The following is a 22,742-nucleotide window of genomic DNA, read 5'->3' on the forward strand; positions in this document are numbered from 1 at the left end:
TTAAGTTTAAAGTTGACTATGCATGCCTCTGTATTGGCCAAGTTCACGTAACAAGGAAAAAGGGTAAGATGCCAGATGAGAAGAGAGCATTCTATTTCCTTAGGAAAGGTTTAGAGGGAAGAGGGGACCTTTATGCGTGGAAAGGGGAATAGCAAAAGAATGGTCAGAGAGGGAGAGAGAGACTTCCGTCGTTTCCTTTCATTGCCGACGCAGCGTCCGCGCGGTGCTGCCCGCTGGCGGCGGATGGGTTGTACGGGCAAGTGAAGGAAGGGGGCATGGTGTGATGCATTGGCCTGGTAGGACCAGCCCTGCCGCCGCCGCGGTCTCCAGGCGCAGTTCTGTCGCATGACAACGCCTTATGACGCCATCAATATCTCATGGGTCGCGGTAGATGGGATGAGGGCGAATTTCGGGTGGAGAAGATTCAAATGAACGCGGCTGCTGTTGCTCCACTAAATCGTTCTCCTATGCGAACATGAATGTGTTGTATAAATATATTCTAGGAAAAAAATCATATTACTATACATAATGCCGCGACAGGGGGTTTACGTCCATACCCAGATGATTTTTAATCCGAAAAATGTGCTTACAATTAGTACTACCGCATGACGAGTCTGGCGGAAAATCTGGGCGGATTCCAGTCCGCCAAAATCATGATTTAAGAGTATTTCTTCTGCGTAACATTATTTTGCAGGGCCGATCGAAATGTGCTTTACCTTACCCTGATCTGAATGCAAAAATGCTCCGTTAAAAGTCTAGCTTAGAAGCTTGACAGTTTCCATTCCGCCAAAATCATTACAAATATTAAAGTCGCACATTTTAGGAACAATTTATTCCATCCTCTCAGGGGCCTTTCTTATTACATAAAGAATGTACTTAGTACCCAACGAGTAGTCTATCGTAAAATTATAATAGTTTAGAGAGGGTAAAAACCACGATTAATGATGTTATTATACATACAGTGTGCAATTCCGTGCAGTGAGTTTTTCAGAGTTTATTTTATTTATTTCTTGGATTTGACCCATTGATGTTTATCCGAGATACATTCAAAGCTTAACAGCATGACAAGCATATACTAAAAGCAGATACCATTTCCAGTCACTCAATGTCTCGATTAAGGTACGCATTTTAGGCATAATGCCATGCCAAAGGGTTTTCAGATCACCTAGCTTTATAACTAAAAAATATGCCGAGTTGGTACTTAATGACAAGTCTAATCTAAAATATGGACGATGCCACTCTATCAAAATTACGAATAATGAAAAAAAGTCCATGTATGTTTGAAATTTTGCATAAAACTAGCCTTCATAGAAAAAATAAAATTCATAACCATCAGATTTCATTTTGGTTGAAGTTTCATAGCTTGATTTAAATGTATTGCACTGCAGATAAGATAAAGCAATAAATACAGGCATTGCGCGAGGAAAAAATGATTATCAGCTAAAATGAAATTGAGATCCAACTGAAAGAGACGAAAAAATACTTAAAAATATGCATATCGGTATCAAATTAAAAAATGAAAGTCGTCAGCGACAGTAGCACGACATTGCAATCGGAAAATTCGAAGAATCATAAATTGACAAATCGGTCTGATATGATATTCCTATACAAATTTTTTTGAAAGATTAATGATTTATTTGATGAAACTATGCATCAGAGTTTAGCCTATTTCTCATTATCGTTCACGTGGCTCCATCTATCTAATTTATCGAAATTGTGCGAAAAATCCGCAAAGAAAAAAAGCATTTGCCTTGACCAGAATTCGAACCCAGATCCCCCAATATCCATGCGAATGCCTGTGGAAGTTCCCTGAGCAAACTTGACGCCTTAGTAGCTTAACATGCTAAGGCAATCTACCGGAAATCGGCGGGATTCAGGTTCGAATTCTGGTCAAGGCGAATGATATTTTCTGTGGATTATTTGCACTATTTTTGAATTGCGGGTAAGCCCTTTAGGTTATCACCGTGGCTAGTTCTGGTATACTTAAATTATTCGAAATTCTTTGAAAATTATAATATCCCGAGTAAATGCGCCAATTATTTTCCCATTTGTTAAGTACGTATCCTCTTTCCACATTTTGGTTCGAGTACGCCACATTTGATTCTTGTCGTGCACGTACCCATGTCGTGAACACCGGTTATTTACGTGCTCGGATTCTTAAAAAAAGCAAAGCCGGGTAATTTAAAGTGTAAAAATTAATTATCATATCTGTATCATGTATGATCATATCTATGCCTGTAAGTGTAATATTACATTTTTCTTTGCCATCACGACAGAAAATGAATTACGGAAGGTTTCCCGCTCTCATCCATATTCTTGTCATCTTCTTTCAAGAAACTCCCTCTCTCTCTACCTCTCCAGCTTAAAAATCCGTGAAGATGGAATGGAAAAACTGAAATCGAGGAAAATCTCGAAACCGATTACAAGGGCTAAGACAGTTTTGTGAAATTTTAATATGTATTGAAAGGGACTGATAATGACGCGGCAGAATCTCCTGGAAGAATTAAAAACTAAATCGTTGGTGGGATGCTTATTGCACGTAAGTACTTCAAAAAAGGCTGCGAGCCAAATTGCAGCAATACCAATAGGTAGGCATTATATAATTTTTTTTCCAATTCAAGTTGGAGAATTAAAAATGGTGCTTCCGAAACACTTATATGTTTCTCTGGTTTGGAGCCGAGTGGAAGACATAAACCAGAGGCTTCATCATTTCTGCACGGACATTTGAGCCTCCTTCGTGGACCTTAGGCCGGCAATCCGATCGTGTCGGATCCCTCTGAACCGTTCGGGAGTCCATTACACGGCCGAGTCGGCTAGTCGCGTAGCGAGTAGCAAATTAGAGCACTGTAGGTCTTTTTTAGAGTAGAGAGTAGGGCAGAGTGTAGATATATTAGTGGGTTGAAAAACAAAGGGGTAAATTCAAAACTTTTCACAGACAAAACTTCTTCCAGAAATGAGAACAGAGTAGTAGAAAGAAAAATCAGCGTTTCAGAATCAGCATTACCGATTTACATTAATACAAGTATTACATTTAAGCACGAGAAGCGTTAGTCGAGCAATACTTTCAAAGGCAGTCAAGGCTCCAGTCATTTTGATAGTGAGACAATAACACATTCATTTCCATTTATCAGCGGTATAGAGCCTGTGAATAGTCTATTCGACAAAAGCAAATCAGAATTATTCCCGAATCGCAATAATACTGGTTCCGAAGTTTTAATCGTGGCAGTGGTTAATTGCCGTAGTTTAAGAAATAAGATTCCCGAATTCCACCATTTAATTCATAGTACGAAGTGTAACGTCATTTTTGGAACAGAACGTTGGCTAACAGATGATGATTCGGACAATGAGATCTTCCCAAAATCGTACACTGTTATTCGGAAAGATAGAATTAATCGAGTTGGGGGTGGAGTTTTCATAGCTGTAAAGAATTAAATCGTCAGCCAAGCGATAACCGTAACTGAGACCAGCGTTGAATCTGTGTGGTGTTTAATTAAATGTCCAAAATTCAAAACTATTTTATTATGTTCGCATTACAGACCACCTAACTCAGATACAACGTCAATGTTTGATTTTCAAAATCAAATAAACAGCGTAGCATCCAAGTATCCTGAAAGAAACTAGGTGGAGATAGTAGGTGGAGAGGATAATGTACGTGGAGATTTCAACGTACATTCTATAGATTGGGAAACTTTTAGCTTCATTCCTGGTGGGAGGGATAAAGTGATCTGCGAGGCTTTATTACACACTTTTACATCTAATTCCTTGTTTCAAATAGCATCCGCACCAAACAGAGGAGAAAGCATTCTGGAATTATTAGCGACAAATATACCACATCAGGTAATAAACGTTGGCACTTTCGAAGGAATAAGTGACCATAGGGTAGTAACTGCAAAGTTTTCTCTAAATACCGCTGTAAACTTAAAAAAGAGCGCAAAGTTTTCGTTTTTAAAAGAGCTGATTTTGATGGGTTTTAGAGTCATCTGAAAAATGCTTTCCCCGAGTTTCAAGAATCAGTATTAAAGTTAAATGTAGAGAATAATAGAAAATATATTGAAATCGCTCAGTCCAAATAAATCACCTGGTCCAGACGAAATCCCTTCTCGCGTATATATAGAACTAGCCTCAGAAATTGAACCCTACTTGCAGTTAATATTCAGTAAATCCATCAAATAACACGAAGTACCTAATGACTAGAAAATCGCTAATGTAACGCCAATATTTAAAATTGGAGACAAGGAAGAGCCATCTAATTACAGGCCAATATCTTTAACGTCCATCTCATGCAAAGTCCTTGAACAAATGAACACACCGTAGTCAGCTCCGTAATGAAACACCTAGACGCGCAAAACTTATTAATGGGAACTCAACATGGATTCAGGAAAAGCACATCGTGATAAACTCAGTTAGCGCTTTTCGCCCACGATATTTTAGTCTCCGGGGAAGATAACATTCAAGTAGACGCGATTTTTCTTCATTTCAAAAAGGCATTTGATAAAGTACCCCACGGAAAGTTAATAATAAAACTGAAATCTTACGGTCTAGACCAGGGGTCTCCAATTAACTAGGCCACGAGGGCCAAATTCCAAGTTCCGAATCGTCCCGCGGGCCGGATAGGAAATTTGCCGATGATTGAAGTATTCGATACCAACGTCTACTGAAGAATCAGGTAGAGTATTTCTTATTAACGAACAGTTGAAGGCAACTTCGACGTGCAGTACAGCGCTGCATGCTTCTAGCGGCGTCTCACAGAGTTAAACGAGCGAGAATTGCGCGCTACTTGGAACGAGTGCGCGGGCCGGATGAAAGCCCTCCGCGGGCCGGATCCGGCCCGAGGGCCGTAGTTTGGAGACCCCTAGTCTAGACGAAGATGTCATTTCCTGGATAAGAGAATTTTTGAGCGACCGCGTCCAAAGAGTAGCATTAGACGGTGCAGTCTCCACGAGGTTAGAGTCACTTCTGGCGTTCGTCGGGGTAGTGTCATAGGCCCACTCCTATTCCTTCTTTATATATACGACATTGGCGAATTAGTACACAGTAAGTTACGATTATTTGCAGACGACGCTGTAGTTTACAGAGAAATCCGTTCCAGCAAAGATATAGATGAACTAACGAATGACCTTGCTGCTATCCAAGCTTGGTGCGATGCTTGGCAGTTAGAATTAAATTTGAAAAAATGCGTCGTAATGAATTTCTGGAAGAAGAAAAACTCCCTACCACGTAGCTATATAATTCGAAGTACCCAATTGGACACCGTTGAATCCGTGAAATACTTATCCTATCCGTGAGTTAGACTCAACAATGATCTATCGTGGAATAAACATATTCGAGAAATAACCGGTCAAGCTAATCGTAAAATGGGTTTTGTTAAAAGAATATTAGGAAAGTGCGACGACAAAGTGTGAGAAATTAGCTACTTTTCCCTCGTTAGACCACATTTGGAATACGCTGCGAGTGTTTTGGACCCTCATGAAAAAGGCTTAATAACAGAGCTAGAACACGTGCAAAGAAGAGCTGCCAGGTATGTGAAAGGTGGTTACGATAGTCTTGTTAGTGTAACTGACGTCTTAAATAAACTCGGATGGGAATCTCTGTCGGACCGTAGATTGAAAAATAGACTAAACTTTTTAGATAAATTCAAGAGCAGTGTCTTGTCTGACGAAGTTAACCGTATCTTACGAACGCCAACATACTACGGAAGATCAGATCATATAAATAAAATAAGAGAGATAGATTGTAGAACAGACAGATTCCGAATGTCATTTTTTCCACGATCAATAAGAGATTATAACGGCAGCAATAGAACTCGTAAATAGATTGCATGACTCGTAGTTAGCCTACTAACCTATGCAAAATTTATGCATGTTTCTTAATTCAATTATCATTTCTAACAGCATATAGTTGTATAGTTTGTTAGTATACGGTACGTTTTTTGGACGGTGTGGTGTGCATGTGGGAGTCCAAATGCATGCTGCATGCTGGTGATAGATCACCCCCTGCCAAACACCCTAGAGGTGGCTCGCTGGGTATTATGTAGATGTAGATGAATAGCTTTAAAAATGTGTAGATAAGTACTCTCCTTCATCCTCCGGACGCGATAGTCCAGGAGATTTGTGCTAGTGGATCTTTGCATTTATATTCTTGCCATATATATTTTTGACACATCTTACTGTTTTACTTGGGACGAACGAGTATAAACTACTTCATTCCTTCATACTGGTTTAAATGTCCCATTATATCCCTTGCCTCTTTATGGAAAGGAGTTAATAATAAATAATTTCATGCGAAGGATTCAATGAATGCAACAATAACAGAAGTGAAACCCACAAAATCTAGGAATATCAACTCAGAACTAAATTTAATCATCATCTCCATTATATTGTTCGTTATTGTATTATTATAAGCCAATAGAAGCAATAGGTTAATCAATATTCAAAATATGTAGATTGCAAAGAATGCTCTCATTTTCAAAGGTAAAATTTTCATCTTTATCTAAAATTAACAATTATTCGTTACGACGCCAAAATTTCAACCATAATCTGGTCCTTAATTGGATATTTTTACGTTGGAGTCCCTCGAATAGTTCACTTGCATGCATAATTGAGCTGTACATATGCATAATATTTCAAAAGTAGAATCTAGTCCATGATGTCGTAGTATTTTCTCCAGTTTGAATGAGACTTTTATCAAAGGGGTTATCAAAAATTCCTGAATTTGTAAAGCTATCCCATGAATCCGAGTCCGCGAGAGAGTAACGGGATAAATCCAAGGTTGAAATAAAACAATGAGGGATACTACATGAAAGTAACATCTTGCCGATAAAGGGCCGGTGCATAGACTACATTACAAATTTACTACATTTTTAACTAATTGAGAGCTCGGTCGAGCGTGTGTTGCGACATTGTATCGGAGTTGCGCCCTCTTAATATTCCAAAAGTATGCTGCAAACACCACTCAATCACTCTGCCTGAATCAAGGAATGTTATGCTGTGGTGCAAGCCGAAATCGCCAGGTTGACGAGTTTTACATTGGAGTAGTAGTCGACTTCGTGGTAATCCCTGCCGCATTCTCGTTAGAAGAGCATCGCATCGAGTCCAAATGCATGCTGCATGCTGGTGATTGATCACCCCTGCCAAACACTCTAGAGGTGGCTCGCAGGGTATTACGTAGATGTAGATATGTAGATTTTTGAGTATTGCATGCTGTATTTAGAAGAAAAGCCAACAACTGCCATACCTCAGAGCAACAATATGCAAGAAATGTCCAGGTTCATCGAATAAAAATGCCGTGACCAAGATTGAAACCCCTTGTTTAGTATTGATATGGAATAATTAGGAGAAATTCGGCCGTGAAAGTGCTCAAGAAAAAATAAACTTTATACCATTCCATAATGATTCCACTACCTAAATGATTTCATCACTTCCGTCCTAGTTCCTCCAGAAAAACGCACCTAACTTTTTCCTTAACCTGGTGCCGGAATGACTGAATGAATGAAGTTCAGGAAAAAATAATGGCGGAGGAAACGCGAAGCATCAGATAGGGTGGAAGAGGAGTTGAAAAGGCAAGAGGGGTTGGGAGTGAGGGTGAAATGAATTAAAGGTGGTTGCGTCTTGAGGACGGCGGGGTGGAGTGAGTGATGGACTGGAGATCTCCAGAGGGCTGTCCAGCCGAAGAGGGGACAAATGAAGGGGCAGACGAAGCAAACAAAAAAATAGGATATTAGGGAAGACCCTCTCCAAAGACAGACCCCTCGCCGGCGATCCTCTCCCTCCCTTGAGGCATCTTGCTAGCACCCCCTTACTGCTTATCCTCCCCCAGAGAATTTTCTTTGAGCAAAAAGGATGACCCCCGGGGTACCCTCTGTTCACCCACAACATTCAGAATTTTTCACCACGACACACTGCAATCGATTTAGCAACAGCGCCACTGAGTCAAATTGCTATTTACAGACTCAATAGATTAATTCATTTCATCAAGAATTTAGTGTTCATAATTTTACGTGGATAAGAATATGAATCAAATTTTAGTGTAATTACGAAGTAATTTTCTATACAATAATGTTTAAATTAAGTTTAGCTGTAAAACTTATGGAAATATATACCTACTAAAACGGATATTTTTGAACGAGAACCTTGTTGACTATTATTTAACCAACTCCTGAAGAGGTCTATTTTTTTGAGTGAGTGAATTTAATTTTTTCAAATAGCACCATCACCAAACAGATAGCATCACTATGCCCTATTTAATAAGGAAACTGCAGTATCCATATCCAGTCACCCATGCTAGCTAGCAAAGATAATTTAAAACGAACCGTCACGAAATCATACGGTTTTATTTTTTTTTCGGGAAAACTGTCTAAAAAAAGGAAAAATTTATTGCATTACAAGGAAAAAAGTAATTTATTGGTGTTTTGGTTGATTTCAAAGACATTTCGGAGCGTGCTCCTCTCTCTTAGTTCGTGGAGCTCGTATTCAGCGTCTTTGGAACCAAACGACACGTGACACTCGGCGGTTTGGGAGTGCTTTTTCATCGTCCTTCATTTGTTTAACAACCACCACCACCGTCAGTACAAAAGAAAAGGGATAGTTCACGTGCGCCCAGGGCTCGATTCCCTCTCACAATGACGTCGGTACAATCCACAGCACCACAATAAACCACCAAAGCAATTGTTTTCGAGTCACTGCATCACCCCCACCCCCTTCCTCCACCCTCGCCCTCTTCCAAAGATTCGCACAATTAAAAACGGAGCTCCGGTCGCCCAGCATGCGTTCCTTAAATCGCCACCCCTTACTGTGGGTCCGTTTCGAGCGAAGGAAGGAAGACTTGGGGTGATGGTTATAATGAGGCTTTTTTTTGTGGGTATGAAACCTTTAGTCGCCCCTTTTAGTCAGCACAGCTCTTTCCCAACCTCTCTTACGTAGAATAATAATGGAAAAGCTTTTCATGCCTGATATATATTCTTCATGATGTTTTTTGTATTTTTTGACAAATTTTTCACGGTGAGTAGCCAAAATTGAAACTTAAAAAGCGAGGGAAATTATAGTTAGTTATCATTTTGGCACATGCGCTAGAATACGGTACAAGTGCCCCCGCACGATTATGTTGCCAATGGTGTCACTGCCATGACTTGCATAATGGAATTAAAATTCATTCAAAATGCATTGGGTTGAAAGGTACAGTGACAGTCAACAGGGGCCATGTATCATCGTTTGTATTGTAACGTTTCCATAATCTCCCTTTGTTTTTTGTCTTCTTGTCAGGGTCAAATCTTGTAACCCACTTTCCGATTCGCTATCAAGCTGAAATTATTCAGGATAACTCCGAACCAGATGGTAATTCAATATTATAAAACTTTCATTAAGACTTGAACTGTATCTCCATTTGCATTCAGAATTAAAAATTAAATTTAGAGATTAGTTCAAAACCGATGGTGGCGCTACGATCATTTCAAGGAACGAGAATGATAGATAGTTATAACAAATAGAGAATGATAGTTATAACAAATCTGTTTACATCAAAATTTATTAAAAAATTGATTGGACAAAAAACTTACTTGTAGTCTTCTTAGTTTCCGATAAAAAGTTTTTATAAAAAATAATTTCTATTTTGTATTATTTTTCATACACTAAAACGTATATAATGTTCAAGGACGCATCACTACCGCTGGATCAGTTACTTTTCGCTTATTTTTTGACGTAATTAGTATCTTAAACTTAAGCTCTCGACTCGTTATTTGAACAGATTGCAGAATGATCCCTATTAAATAATTTTTTCTCAAAATGAAAATAAACCCTAAACATTGTGAACGAAAAATTTCCGTATTTGAAACACAGGTAAATTTTGACAATGTATACACTATGTATATCCTAAAATTTCAAGGTTTCAATTAATTTTTAAAGCGTAAACTGAGGCAGCAAATGAAGACCACTGGCATGGGAATGATGGACTATATTATTAAGCGCATGAAGGTTCACTGGCTAGTCGCACCACGGTCAGCTGACAACAAGCAAGGCTTTGATTTTCCGACAAGTGTTACGGACAGCATGCATCCAGTGGAGTAATACCATAGAGTAAGTATACATAGAGGGCTCACCGCACGTATAAAAATCGTATATATTTTTGATGTAGTTCTGGAACAATTAATCAGATGGCAAGGAACAATTTTTTGCTATTTTTTTAATTTGCTCGTTTCACAAGTCTAAAAATATATTCTGAAGCAGAATGGGCTACTTCGTTTAGTGGATACAATAGTTAGTCGATTTTGTTCATAACAATAGTAATACAAAATATTTCCTTGAATGTCCACCAGTAACTTGACTTTTCCGAGTTTATATTCCTAATCCAGTTGTCGGCGGACTGTTCTTAGTACTTATTAAGTTGAAACTTGCAGGAAACGTTTACTGTACATTTTTTCCATACTGGTGAACTTAACTTTGTTCTTAACTCAGTTTCGATGTTGTTATAATTGTTTATATATCTTTTGGACGAAAAATCTGGAATTTTGCAAGGTAAAAAGCAATCGCCTGCTAACTTTCGTATTTTACTATATAAGTCCATACATGCTGCATATGAAATTTGGAATATACTTACTCTATGGTAATACTGATACGTAAGATATGTTTCAAAAAATCAAATGGTATCATGACAACTGTTCGTCACCACACCCTATGAAATAATTTATCAATGAATTTTATTTCCACCCAAGTCCCATTCGTGCAAGTCGTAACGTGGGTGATCCAGTTGACATGTTCGCGCGGAAGGAAAGCCATAGTATTAAGGGCAAATGACGGCGCGGTAGAATTTTCAAATTACCCAAGCTACATTTTGGTTTCAGATGCGTTTTTAGGGGTGCTTCGGCAACATGGCCATTTGCACTTTTAGTTTTAGGTTTAGTAATAAAATATTAGATTTAGATATTTATATTGAAACATTAATTCCAGAAACAGTATTTGACGCAGCCTTTCGTTTACTTAAACTTCCGAAAGTCGATTGCATTGCAAGTCGAAAGCAAACAACACATTTGACTTTCATTCGCTACACATGCAATAGGCAGCCATTTCTGATTGGGCTTCCTCACCATTCCATTTAGACTCGCCCATCCTCGACGTGGGTGGAAAATTTGAAGGACATGACAATCATTCGTGTGGCAACCGAGGCACGCCCTCCGGTGATTGATTCGGTGAATGGCATTTTCATCCGAAGCTCATCCCCTTCCTAGAACGCATTGGAGGTCATAAACATTTCTAGGTCAAGCAGTTGTTCTCCCCATTGAAAAATATCGATACTGGCTAACTCACTGACACTATACTCCACTAGCTGTACATAAGATTGCGTCACCGTGATACTTCAAATACCTTTACATCCTCAAGTTCATTGTTGCATAGTTACAGGAAGTCTTCGCCTCACCTTTTCAACTATTGATCAATACTTTTACCTTCTTTGCGTTCAATTTCAGCTATGTTTTCTATAAATGATAGCCTCCTCTACTTAATTCTGCGCCGCAAAATTTAAATCATTATATTTCTATCTCGAGGTTTGATTTTAAATCTTATTTCAATATTTTGGTCAATAATTTTGCTGAATGGGTTCTAAATTACAATTCTAAATTTTCCTATAGATGACTTAAATGACTACCAACTGCCACCTTCGAAAAATTTAAATAATCAGCGTTCACAATCATTGGGTAAATCATATATTGTGTGAAATGACTTTAGCTCAAGTCGCCTCGTTGAGATAGTTATATATACAGATATAGTTAGCCAAGAAATTCCATATTGTGTTATTAGGCTGATATCAGGTAGTTAATTAGACCGTAGCATACGGGTTCTCATAAAAAGTAATTACCTTGATATTACCAATAGCCTGGTATTCAATTGCGATACATTAACTCCTTATACCAAGGGTATTATTTCGTTATAATTAGTCGAGTATCATTTATTTCATCGAACTCCTTTTCGACACATGAAAAAGGAGAAAATGATCACTCATATGAGCACTAGGCTGACGTAAAACGTATACTGTTCCAGTCATTGAGATGTATACCACGCCGTCATAACGGCGAAACTAAATTAAGAATGCATGCCATGACGCTTAGTAATGGATTGGAATGAGTGCATTTACCTCAATTTATCAAAACGCTGCAGGGAAGAAAGCTCTTTGATAAAGGTTCCAGTTCCAATAGGTCACAGCACACACTAACGGGAGTGTTGAGGAAAAAAAGACAAAACAGGCGGAGTTGTTCACGAATCCATTATTTTCGTCGATGATTTGAGGACTACTGAGCTTCCAGAATGCGATATCATCAATGACTTAAGCAAGTGCTACTAAATATTCGTGAAAACTATTGATTTGTTAAGATGCATTGAAATTTCGAGGATTTTTGTAGAGTACTAAAACTAGTGGACTCCATCAAATGTAATATAGTCAAAGCAATATCAATTAATATTCTACTAACAGCTACAGTGTGGAGTCTGAAATTTTGTAATCATCTCATATCCCTGAAACCTTTATGATCAAACTTCGTCCTTGGTAAATTTAGCCATTTATTATGCAATTTTCTATTCAATACATACCAATTGCTCGCAAATACTATATGAATTCACCTTGCAAAAATCAATTATTATCAACTACTAAAGCGAATTCTTGCTACTACATTAGAAAGGATTTACCACTGCATTTTCCATCGCTTGGTACCTTAGGTCATCCAAGCGCGCGGTTCGGGTGAATTATTCCCGCTGCTATCCGAGCCCACCTACAAAAAAATTAACTAACCCAATCCCTCAAAGAAATCCAAAAAAGAATGAATAAAACGTTTCTAAGCCCCAAAACTTTTTTAAATGCAAGAACGTTCAATATTCAATTAATTTTGTACTTAGATAATTACCTTAAGTCAGGACCACAATCGAGTTCTCACTTATGATAGGATATTTCCGAAAAAAATAATAATGTTTTCATGTCATGATATGAACAATCAAGTTAAAGTAGAGAGAGTAAATGTAGCAAAAGACTATTCAATCGTATTCATTCGTTGGCATTTTTATCAAACTTACGGCTTTCGAGAACTCAACTTGTTTTCAAAAAACATACAATTTAGTGATTATAAAAGTAAGTTTGTAGCAGGTTAAACATAAGTTATGCGTTTGGACTCAAATAAATAACATATACTTTCATTATCTAAACATAACGCTTCACCGAACCAAAGGAACATCTATAATGATCTGCTATGAACATCATAAACCCATTCTCTCCCCCATCAGAGGCAAATTACTTCCCTCCCTCGGATTCCGAGAGTGTCTTAATTCTAGTACGTCGCACAGTGGGTGGAAATCGGAAAAAGCCGGACAAAATTACAAAATGGCTTTTTTTGAGTTATAAACTTGAAACTTCGCAGGTATACTCAGAAATGATTGAAATTTATGGATGTGTACTTCATTTGACATAGATCCTACCCGTTACTGAGATACAGAGGCTCAAACGTGAGAAAATTTCCATAAAAACGCCCGTCTTCAATTTTCTCTGAAAATCTTCCAAAGTAAGTGGATGGTGAAGTTATGGGTGGATTCTTGCGAAATAAAAAACCACATAATCTGTTGGCATGGTGTTTTTTCTTTAGTTTTCCGTAATCTTAAAGAATACCGTCCAGAAATTCTTACCGTGCAGTAACAAAATGGCGGATACTGTTTTTCGACAAAGTTTTACATTTAGGTAGAGTTTCAAATAGGTTTTCGACAAGGTCGCGCGGAGTAACTTATATGAGAGCATTTGTTGAAAATTTCTTAAGGTTTTTATGCAGTTTTCTTTGAAATAAGTTTGCGTCGCCGGAAATGACATTGATTTTTCGACCGCGCGGGAGTTGGATTAGCCGCGACGCGGTAAGGTTATTGAAGCTGTATGGGTTTTAACGCTCACCATTCACCGTTTTTATGTTTTTCTTCAAGACACCGATTCTCAAATGGTCTATGGTGAAGACAGTGGAGGTTTTTCATGCGATGTAATTGCACGTTTCATCGAAGTTGATTTCGTTTTCTTTGGATACGATCGAAGACCATACTTCTATTAAAAGCGTTCAAACCTCGAAAAAGTGAGTTGTTTTCCTGGGACTCATACAAAAAGACCTACCAGAAAGATACCAGCTGAGACCCTCATACCTTTTTCACTCTCCGATCCCTGACCATCAGGATTCTACTTCGAAAACGGTCGTTTTATGACACCGCGGAGTGGAGCCTTTGTCCGTATTAACGGGGGTATTTCCACGGGAACTTCTAGCTTTTTTAAAATGTGTATCTAGGTCAGTTACACTAACAAGACTATCGTAACGACCTTTCACATACCTGGCAGCTCTTCTTTGCACGCGTTCTAACTCTGTTATTAAGCCTTTTTCATGAGGGTCCCAAACACTGGCAGCGTATTCCAGATGTGGCCTAACGAGGGAAAAGTAGCTAATTTCTCTCACTTTGTCGTCGCACTTTCGTAATATTCTTTTAACAAAACCCATTTTACGATTAGCTTGACCGGTTATTTCTCGAATATGTTTATTCCACGATAGATCATTATTGAGTCTAACCTGGATTTCTCAGTAAACTACAGCGTCGTCTGCAAATAATCGTACTTTACTGCGTACTACTTCGCCAATGTCGTTTATATAAAGAAGGAATAGGAGTGGACCAATGACACTACCCTGAGGAACGCCAGAAGTGACTCTAACCTCATTGGAGACTGCACCGTCTAATACTACTCTTTGGACGCAGTCGCTCAAAAATTCTCTAATCCAGGAAATGACATCTTCGTCTAGACCATAAGATTTCAGTTTTATTATTAACTTTCCGTGGGGTACTTTATCAAATGCCTTTTTGAAATCAAGAAAAATCGCGTCTACTGGAATGTTGTCTTCCCCTGAGACTAAAATATCGTGGGCGAAAAGCGCTAACTGAGTTTCGCACGATCTGCTTTTCCTGAATCCATGTTGAGTTCCCATTAATAAGTTTTGCGCGTCTAGGTGTTTCATTACCGAGCTGACTACGATGTGTTCAAGGACTTTGCATGAGATGGACGTTAAAGATATCGGCCTGTAATTAGATGGCTGTTCCTTGTCTCCACTTTTAAATATTGGCGTTACATTAGCGATTTTCCAGTCATTAGGTTAATTAGGGTACAGTAGCAAGGACATCAGGAAGCGAATTGCACTAGCAAAGGAGGCTTTCATGAACAGGAAGGAGCTTCTGAGAGGAAAGTTGTGTAAGAGTTTAAAAAAAAGGTTAGTGAGGAGTTTGATTTGGAGTGTAGCTCTCTACGGTTCGGAAACGTGGACACTGAGGAAAGAAGACGAGAGAAGATTGGAGGCATTCGAGATGTAGGTATGGAGAAGAATGGAGAGGGTGAAATGGACGGAGAGGAAAAGGAACGACGAAGCGCTGGATATGGTTGGCGAGGAGAGGCATCCCTTAGATGAGATACGGAGGAGACAGAAGGTATGGATGGAGTTAGTGCTTAGCGGGGAGGGGATGTTGAAAATGGTGTTAGAGGGTAGAATGTTGGGGAAAGGAGGGAGGTTGGGGTTGATCACTTTAGACAGCTAGTTGATTTGAACATGTGCCTGAAAATAGCACATTCTCCTTAGAATTGGAAAAGTTACCATGGTGATTGCAAGATACTACAGTATTTTATTCCTGGAGGATCGTATAAATTTCCCCGAGAGTCCAGAATATTCCGTTTGACCTTTAAATATTCATTATATTTTCCCTGTATGCAAAATATTCAGAAACGCTTTATATTATTGACAAATAGTGAAATCCGTCTGAATAAAACAACTGATTCAGACATCCGCAAACCTTTTAAGTGCAACGATAAATAGTCCAAACAAGAGAGCTTATAGAAATATCATAGTGTAAGAACCGAGAATAACTCAGTTTGAAGCGAGATTTCCTTACTCTCCGCATGTATTCAATAGGAATTGTTAGCGGGAAATACCTACTTACATTTAAAATTATTAAAATTCTATTTCATCGTTTTTAGAGCATATATATTTGAGAGAGAATAGAAGGAAATATACGAAAAGAATATTTGAGAGCAAGAATTTCCTTGCTCTCAAATATTCTTTTCGTGCCTCCAAAACGATACTTACGTGATGCTTTTCTTTGACTGCAGCAAACAGCATTGTAAATTGCTGACCAAAATTTAAGCAGCCAAGTATACGTCAATTTCAGTTGCATGCGAGTACGAGCACCTTACGGCAGAAGCCTGGTGGATAGATCACGTCATAAGACGTAGCAACCACCCTAGGGCTGTTATGGAGAGAATAGATGGTGGAAATGCTCCCTGAAGGAGACCTGGAGATACTAAGTACATGGGATTGATGAAGAAGGACATGAGAAGAGGAAAATCAGGGAAGTGAAGAAATGCAGAAATGGAGGGAGGGCTGCATAAAAATACCAGTATAATGTGAGGTGGTGTAAGCGTATTTGGAGGTGATGACCGACATCGAAGGTCACTCTAATCAAAAGAGATAGGTTTGTAGGGAAGGGCGGAGAGAGATTCTGCAACGGTAGTACCCTGCTCTTGACGAAACGCGACGAATTAACGTCCCATCCGACGGACGGAGTGCTCTTGAAAAATGCCTTTCACAAGAACGGATGGGGCAGTCTGTAAAAATATATGTCACCACCGGGATTTGAACCCGGAATCACGAGGAGGGAAGCCAGCACATTATCCAAAACACCAACAGAATCCCTACCAATCTTAGTATTGCGATACAATAGCTAATAATAAATACTACGCATAATATTTTCGTTCACTGTTTATCGGAAAGATGGAATTAATCGAGTTGGGGGCGGAGTTTTTATAGCTGTAAAGAATTCAATCGTCAGCCAAGCGATAACCGTAACTGAGACCAGCGTTGAATCTGTGTGGTGTTTAATTAAATGTCCAAAATTCAAAACTATTTTATTATGTTCGTATTACAGACCACCAAACTCAGATATAACGTCAATGTTGGATTTTCAAAATCAAATAAACAGCGTAGCATCCAAGTATCCTGAAAGAAACTTGATTGTGGGTGGAGATTTCAACGTACCTTGTATAGATTGGGAGACTTATAGCTTCATTCCTGGTGGGAGGGATAAAGTGATCTGCGAGGCTTTATTACACACCTTCACATCTAATTCATTGTTTCAAATAGCATCCGCACCGAACAGAGGAGAAAATATTCTTGATTTATTAGCGACAAATATACCACATCAGGTAATAAACGTTGGCACTGTCGAAGGAATAAGTGACCATAGGGTAGTAACTGCAAAGTTTTCTCTAAATACCGCTGTAAACTTTTAAAAAGAGCGTAAAGTTTTCATTTTTAAAAGAGCTAATTTTGATGGGTTTAAGAGTCAAATGAAAATGCTTTCCCCGAGTTTCAAGAATCAGTATTAAAGTTAAATGTAGAGAATACTTGGAAAGCTTTTCTTTCGCTCGTAACTTCGGGAATAAATAGTTACATCCCTAGTAAAATAGTAAAAGAAGGCAGCGAACCGAGATGGTACGACGCGGAAGTGAGAAAATCATTGAGGCGACAGAGAGCGTGTCATGCTAAAATGAAAAAAGTCAGCACGGATTTATCCGCTAATGAACGCGAGCTAATAATTAAAAAATATAGGATGACTAAAGCCGCCACGAAGGAAGCGTTCAGGAATGCGTTCACGAATTTTAAAAGAAAAACACTAGTAGAGCAGTTACAGGATAACCCAAAAGCATTTTGGTCATATGTTAGGGAAGTTCAAGGTAAACGATCTACCGTATGTTCGCTGAGAAACGACAATGGAGATGTGTTGACAAGCAGTTACGATAAAGCCAATTTATTAAATTCCTACTTTAAGAGCGTGTTCACGGAGCCTTCCGAAAACTCACTCGGGACCGATGACAATCCCTGTATTCATAAGATGCCAGCTATTGACATTAGTACGCTCGGAATAGAAAATATATTGAAATCGCTTAGTCCAAATAAATCACCTGGTCCAGACGAAATCCCTTCTCGTGTATATAAAGAACTAGCCTCAGAACTTGCCCCCTACTTGCAGTTAATATTCAGTAAATCCATCAAGCAACACGAAGTACCTAATGACTGGAAAATCGCTAATGTAACGCCTATATTTAAAAGTGGAGACAAGGAACAGCCATCTAATTACAGGCCGATATCTTTAACGTCCATCTCTTGCAAAGTCCTTGAACACATCGTAGTCAGCTCGGTAATGAAACACCTAGACGCGCACAACTTATTAATGGGAAATCAACATGGATTCAGGAAAAGCAGATCGTGCGAAACTCAGTTAGCGCTTTTCGCCCACGATATTTTAGTCTCCGGGGAAGACAACATTCCAGTAGACGCGATTTTTCTTGATTTCAAAAAGGCATTTGATAAAGTACCCCACGGAAAGTTAATAATAAAACTGAAATCTTATGGTCTAGACGAAGATGTCATTTCCTGGATTAGAGAATTTTTGAGCGACCGCGTCCAAAGAGTAGTATTAGACGGTGCAGTCTCCAATGAGGTTAGAGTGACTTCTGGCGTTCCTCAGGGTAGTGTCATTGGCCCACTCCTATTCCTTCTTTATATAAACGACATTGGCGAAGTAGTGCAGAGTAAGTTACGATTATTTGCAGACGACGCTGTAGTTTACAGAGAAATTCGTTCCAGCAAAGATATAGATGAACTAACGAATGACCTTGCTGCTATCCAAGCTTGGTGCGATGCTTGGCAGTTAGAATTAAATTTGGAAAAATGCGTCGTAATGAATTTCTGGAAGAAGAATAACTCCCTACAGCGTAACTATGTCATTCGGGGCGCGCAGTTAAAGGCAGTTGAATCTGTGAAATATCTAGGGGTTAGACTCAATAATGATCTATCGTGGAATAAACATATTCGAGAAATAACCGGTCAAGCTAATCGTAAAATGGGTTTTGTTAAAAGAATATTAGGAAAGTGCGACGACAAAGTGAGAGAAATTAGCTACTTTTCCCTCGTTAGACCACATTTGGAATACGCTGCCAGTGTTTGGGACCCTCATGAAAAAGGCTTAATAACAGAGTTAGAACGTGTGCAAAGAAGAGCTGCCAGGTATGTGAAAGGTCGTTACGATAGTCTTGTTAGTGTAACTGACCTCTTAGATAAACTCGGATGGGAATCTCTGTCGGACCGTAGATTGAAAAATAGACTAAACCTTTTAGATAAATTCAAGAGCAGTGTCTTTTCTGACGAAGTTAACCATATCTTGCGGACGCCAACGTACTACGGAAGATCAGATCATATTAATAAAATAAGAGAGATAGATTGCAGAACAGACAGATTCCGAATGTCATTTTTTCCACGATCAATAAGAGATTATAACGGCTGCAATAGAACGCGTAAATAGATTGCATGACTTGCAGTGTAGCCTACTAACCTATGTAAAACTTACTGCATGTTTCTGAATTTCAATTCTATATTCTATTTCTAACCGCATATAGTAGTATAGTTTGTTATTATACGGGACGTTTCTTGGACGGTGTGGTGTGCATGTGGGAGTCCAAATGCATGCTGCATGCTGGTGATTGATTACCCCCTGCCAAACACCCTAGAGGTGGCTCGCAGGGTAATTTGTAGATGTAGATATTAACAGTGCGTCGGCCGAACGGCCATTCGTGTGAGATACTCGGGGACCGGCCGAGGCTGAAGCCAGGTGTACAGATGGAAACTGGTCAAAACAAGTGCACAGCGGAATCCGCAGAGGTCGTCGGGGTCACGGCAGGGGGCGGTCACGAATGGAGCCCAGACTTCGGGAGAATTGCTTCCAGGAAACGCGGATACATTGGTAAACTTGAGATTGGGAAGCGCGGTTAACACGCAGCTGCATGTGGCATACTTTCTCGTACATACCGCGGAGAAGATATATCTTCAATTGTATGCGAGCTGAGATAGCGGAATTTGCACATGACATGGCTCACTCAGTAAGCTGAATTCTATACCTAGTGGCGTAACTAAGAATATGCTTTAGGAATGGATGGGTCTGGCAACGGAATTTCCGGGAATATTTAAAAAAAACGAAATGCCTGAAAATTCATTTTACATAGTAGGGTGGTTTCCTATGTTTTTAAATTGCCTAAATCGAAATATTATTACACCGGGAGTACGTATTTCACGCATTTAGATTTTTAAATGACGATATCTATTTTTCGCGATTAAATGAATAGTGAAAATTTTCAAGCGCGAGAAAACGCGACGCGTAAGTATGAATGCCGGGAAATCTCTCTGTGAGACTTATTTCTGGTTCCCGCTGCCCCCCTGTGAGGTGACCTTGAGGCGAGGCTTAGCGCTGATACGACGCAGGCTGCTAGCGGGTAGTTGAGTACCCTGCTGGCTGGTAGCGCTTGTCTTAAATAAGGATTATTAATACCTTATCAAACGAAGGAAACTTTCCGACCTTAGGCAGTTTTAATAGGTGATTATTAGGACATGTTTCCCTGAGCTCTGTGCCTAATACATGCATTGGAAATCTCAGACCATGTGAAACTCCGATCTACTCGTATAAAAACTAGGTCCCTGTGACGTCACGTGGAGTGGCATCGCATGGGCTCCAATCTGGCCCTTTTCAAATGAGGATAAAAATGGAACATTGCCTTTCGTCTAAACAAGTATTTCTAAAACGAAATAATTTGTATATTTTGAATACACTAATGGTGGGTAACGAATCGCAATCAATGCCTTTCGTTTTCTTTGATGAAGGAAACTACCCTATTTTGGCCCAAAATATTTAACTTTGCGCAGATACAGATATTATGTGTCAAAAGCAGACAAGAGTTTTGAATATATTTTTTTTCTTTGAGGCTCTGATCTGTCCTCTCATCTCCCCCTATAGTTACGCCACTGACTTAGCCCATTCCGCTCACTTTAATAGCTACCAGTTTCAACGATCTCATTTAGTTTTCTTGAGGATATACTCCTTTTCTACTAAAAAGATACTTTTGCCTTTCTCCACTTTTTTATTTTCGAAACACTTTGCCCTGAATTCAGATCACGGAGCCACCTTCTGGTGCAATTTGTATGAGCACTGATATAGGAAATAGAGAGAGGAAGCAGTAAAGATGATTGGCCAGATGTTAAAAGGTTGGATAATTCACCCATCCCAGGAATCTATATATTCTATTAGTCTGCGTATCGTACATCGCGCGTCATTTGTTTCCCATTCGCCGCGGAGACAGATATCTATTTCGCAGCTCAGTTTAAATTAGAACATCTACGCATACATAATACCCTGCGAGCCACCTCTAGGGTGTTTGGCAGGGGGTGATCAATCACCAGCATGCAGCATGCATTTGGACTCTCACATGCACACCACACCGTCCAAAAACGTCCCGTATGATAACAAACTATACTACTATGTGCTGTTAGAAATAATAATTGAATTAAGACACATGCATTAAGTTTTACATAGGTAAGTAGGCTACACTACAAGTCATGCAATCTATTTACGAGTTCTATTGCAGCCATTATAATCTCTTATTGATCGTGGAAAAAATGACATTCGGAATCTGTCTGTTCGACAATCTATCTCTCTTATTTTATTTATATGATCTGATCTTCCATAGTATGTTGACGTCCGTAAGATATGGTTGAATATTTTTCAATCTACGGTCCGACAGAGATTCCCATCCGAGTTTACCTAAGAGGTCAGTTACACTAACAAGACTATCGTAACGACCTTTCACATACCGGGCAGCTCTTCTTTGCACGCGTTCTAACTCTGTTATTAAGCCTTTTTCATAAGGGTCCCAAACACTGGCAGCGTATTCCAAATGTGGTCTAACGAGGGAAAAGTAGCTAATTTCTCTCACTTTGTCGTCGCACTTTCGTAATATTCTTTTAACAAAACCCATTTTGCGATTAGCTTGACCGGTTATTTCTCGAATATTATTTCTGTAAATAAGATCTATGGTCTAAACGCTCAGTGAGCATAGATGGAGACGATGATGAATTAATGCTAAGAGGAGTGAGAAAACGGTCCCATTAATCTGGCCTCCATCCACTGAATAATTTGCTCTGATCGTAATACATCCAAGTCCACTCTACCACCATAGATGCTCCTCCGCACCGTGTGATTAGCAAGAAGATAAAAAAAATCACAGCCGACGGCAGCGGACAGTGAACCCTCCGCTGTGATTAATGAGATGTCTGCTGAGACGGTGTCTCGAGCAAAACTCTGGCCTAAGCGAGGAACGTCCACACGCGGCGGGCGTCCTCTTAATCTGGACAGATAGACAAAGGAAAAACATTCGACAGATTGCGAGATCCACGAAAAATGCAGCGCAGGATTCCCTAGTCGGCCATTGAATGTGTTGCTAGACATCGCGCATTTAAATGTGTTTACAAAAGTCACCACTGCCGTTGCTGTCGGGCAATGCTCTCCGAATTTGACGGTGAGAAATGTGCTATGATTAGAACCATTAACCAAAATTAATATTGTTCATGATTTAACCTATCAAATGCATGAATTTCTCATGATATTGGTAAGTATTTCAAAATTTATGAAGTAAATATTGAGAAAAAATGGATCGCGCTCACCCAATCGCCAGGCTGTGGACAATTTTGAAAATCTGATTAAAATGTGTGCGAACAGTCAGCAGAAATAAGGCTTGAAAGGGCAACCCCTCCTTAATGCTGCCCCCTTTGTCAAACTCAATGACCACGGCGAAATGAAGGGAAATCAACATCGTAAACCGAAGTTTCG

The sequence above is a fragment of the Ischnura elegans genome, chromosome 12 (genome assembly GCF_921293095.1).
Source record: "Ischnura elegans chromosome 12, ioIscEleg1.1, whole genome shotgun sequence".
NCBI classification, from domain to species: Eukaryota; Metazoa; Arthropoda; class Insecta; order Odonata; family Coenagrionidae; genus Ischnura; species Ischnura elegans.